The sequence below is a fragment of the Salvelinus sp. IW2-2015 genome, unplaced genomic scaffold (genome assembly GCF_002910315.2).
Source record: "Salvelinus sp. IW2-2015 unplaced genomic scaffold, ASM291031v2 Un_scaffold1460, whole genome shotgun sequence".
In the NCBI taxonomy this organism is placed as follows: Eukaryota; Metazoa; Chordata; class Actinopteri; order Salmoniformes; family Salmonidae; genus Salvelinus; species Salvelinus sp. IW2-2015.
The window spans coordinates 115,126-118,754 of NW_019942921.1; positions in this window are offsets into that span (position 1 = coordinate 115,126).

Genomic DNA, 3,629 nt, shown 5'->3' on the forward strand with positions numbered 1-3,629 from the left:
ATGGTATGAAAGTGATTAATCAGTTGTAAAAAGGTTTTATATGGGTTATGATGGGACCAGTTTTTCCTAATCAGGTCACATGACTTTTAAAAACTCCTGGCCCTGGGAGGGATGAAAACCCTGTCAAACTGCAGCTACCTTATATTGGTTCATATAAATTATATTTAGATTAGGAGGGGGATTTCCTCTCCCCAAACATCAACTGATACACAATAGAACTCACAGGGCTGAGCTTTATGCATGTTTGCATCAAGCAGGCCTCCGCAACTGTAGGCCTTACAAAACATTAACTCACATCCGTCATCACTATTATGTTGATTAATTAATTCCAGTTAATCATTATGGATTAAAAACGTATAGGCAGCCTAGACAGCCCAATTTTGAATATAAACTGAATTTGATCACATTCACATTTTTTCCTGACACACAAATGGACTATGAATACATAACGTTACCAATGAGTTTACCCTGAACAGATAGGACAGCGAACATAGGTTGTATGCATCTGCTCTTATTAGTAGCCTACAGTCGTGGCCAAAAGTTTTGAYAATGATACAAATATTAATTTCCACAAAGTTTGCTSCTTCAGTGTCCTTAGATATTTTTGTCAGATGTTACTATGGAATACTGAAGTATAATTACAAGCATTTCATAAGTGTCAAAGGATTTTATTGACAATGACATAAAGTTGATGCAAAGAGTCAATATTTGCAGTGTTGACCCATCTTTTTCAAGAACTCTGCAATCCGCCCTGGCATGCTGTCAATTAAGTTCTGGGCCACATCCTGACTGATGGCAGCCCATTCTTGCATAATCAATGCTTGGAGTTTGTCAGAATTTGTGGGGTTTTGTTTGTCCACCCGCCTCTTGAGGATTGACCACAAGTTCTCAATGGGATTAAGGTCTGGGGAGTTTCCTGGCCATGGACCCATAATATTGATGTTTTGTTCCCCGAGCCACTTAGTTATCACTTTTGCCTTATGACAAGGTGCTCCATCATGCTGCTGCCTCCTCATATCTCCCGCCTCTCTGCTTTCGCTGCCTCCAGCTCAGCTTTGGGGCGGTTATATTCTCCTGGTACTTCGCGGTCCAGAATTTCTCCCAATTCCAATAGTCCTGTGTAGGTGGGTCCTGTTTGTTGTTGGCACACGCTGCTTGATCCGATGTTGGTGGGGAATTCTGTCACGATCGTGTGGAGGAGAGACGGACAAAAACCCAGCATGTGGAAAAATAAGCCATCTTCTTTTATTTTTTACTAACGAAGAATGAACATGAAAACGAAACACTATTACAAACTATATCAAAAACAACAAACGACCGTGAAGCTATAAACGTAGTGCACACACACACACACACACACACACACACACACACACACCACACACACACACACACACAACACACCCAACACCACACACACACACACCACACACACACACACACACACCACACACACACACACACCACACACACACACACACACACAACACACACACACACACACACACACTACTACAAAGTTCAACATAGACAATTCCCACAACCAGCTAAAGCCTATGGTTGCCTTAAATATGGCTCCCAATCAGAGACAACAATAACCAGCTGTCTCTAATTGAGACCCAATTCAGGCAACCATAGACTTTCTAGATACCTACACTAACCATAGACACAGCTAGACTACTATCTAAACCTAAACCCAATTACTCTAATAAACCCCTAAACCTTACAAACCACCTAGAACACCTACAAAAACACATACATTTCCCATGTCACCCCTGACCTAACCAAAATAATTAAGAAAACAAAGAATACTAGGCCAAGGGCGTGACACTCGGACAGGATGTGTTGGTACCATTCTTTATTCATGGCTGTGTTCTTAGGCAAATTGTGAGTGAGCCACTCCCTTGGCTGAGAAGCAACCCAACATGAATGGTCTCAGGATGCTTTACTGTTGGCATGACACCAGGGACTGAATGGTAGCGCTCACTTGTCTTCTCTCCGGACAAGCTTTTTTCCGGATGCCCCAAACAATCGGAAAGGGGATTCATCAGACAAAATGACTTTACCCAGTCCTCAGCAGTCCAATCCTGTACCTTTTGCAGAATATCAGTCTGTCTGTGTTTTTTCCTGGAGAGATGGCTTTCTTTTGCTGCCTCTTCTCTGACACCAGGCCAACCTCAAAGTCTTTGGCCTCACTGTGCGTACAGATGCACTCACACATGCCTGCTGCCATTCTGACCAAGCTCTGTAACTGGTGGTGCCCCGATCCTGCAGGCTGAATCAATTTAGGAGACGGTCCTGGCGCTTGCTGGACTTTCTGGGCGCCTGAAGCCTTTTTCACAACATTGAACCGCTCTCCTTGAAGTTCTTGATGGTCCGATAAATGGTTGATTTAGGTGCAATCTTACTGGCAGCAATATCCTGTTTGCCTGTGAAGCCTTTTGTGCAAAGCAATGATGAGGCACGTGTTTTCTTGCAGGTAAAGCATGATTAAACAGAGGAAGAACATGATTCCAAGCACCACCTCCTTTTGAGCTTCAGTCTGTTATACAACTCAATCAGCATGACAGAGTGATCTCCAGCTGTTCTCATCAACCTCACACCTGTTTAACGAGAGAATCACTGACTGTGTCAGCTGGTCTTGTGTGGCGGGCTGAATGCGTGGAATGTTTTTGGGGTTCAGTTCATTTGCATGTCAAGAGGGACTTTTGCAATAAATTGCAATTCATCTGATCACTCTTCATAACATTCTGGAGTATATGCAAATTGCCCATCATAACACTGAGGCAAGCAGACTTTGTGAAATGTATATTTGTGTCATTCTCAAAACCTTTGGCCACGACTGTACAGTTGTATACTGAAAAATGGTCTAGTTTCAGCTACTGAAGTGTGCAAGAACAATTTAAATAAATTGCACTAACAGGACACAACATAAAGTTCTAAAACCACGAAAACAATTTATAATATGCATCCTCAGTCTCCTATCATTTGAAATGAATAATATCCAAAAAATGCTCACTATCACTTTTCACTCTTAATGTCACTGTTACGCCCTGACCGTAGATTGCTTTGTATGTTTCTATTTTTAGTTTGGTCAGGGTGTGATTGTGGTGGGTATTCTAATGTCTGGGTATTCTATGTTGTAGGTCTAGGTTTTTCTGTTTCTTCTGTGTGTTTGGGCCTGGTGTGGTTCTCAATCAGAGGCAGCTGTCTATCGTCGTCTCTGATTGGGACCATATTTAGGTAGCCCTGTTTTCGCCACTTTTGTTTGTGGGTGGTTGTTTCCTGTTTAGTGTTTTTGTTTTCAACCTTTCGGACTGTTCGTGTATTGTCGTTTTTTGTGTTTGTCAGTGTTTTTTGTACTTTTATTAACAAATATGGTACCACTTACCATACTGCACCTTGGTCTCTCTCCTGTCACTAGATCGAGAAGCGTTACAGTCACCAAGCTTCTCAACAATAGACCACCCTATGCTCTTGTGACAATCCACAATATACCTCATAGGTCCGTAATCCTGATCCAATTCTATGATTGGATGGCAACATGTCAGTTAAATGCAAAAGTTTGATTGGTTGTGAGGAATGGTCATTAATTACCATGGTAGGTCTATTGGAGGGGGTGAGGCCCA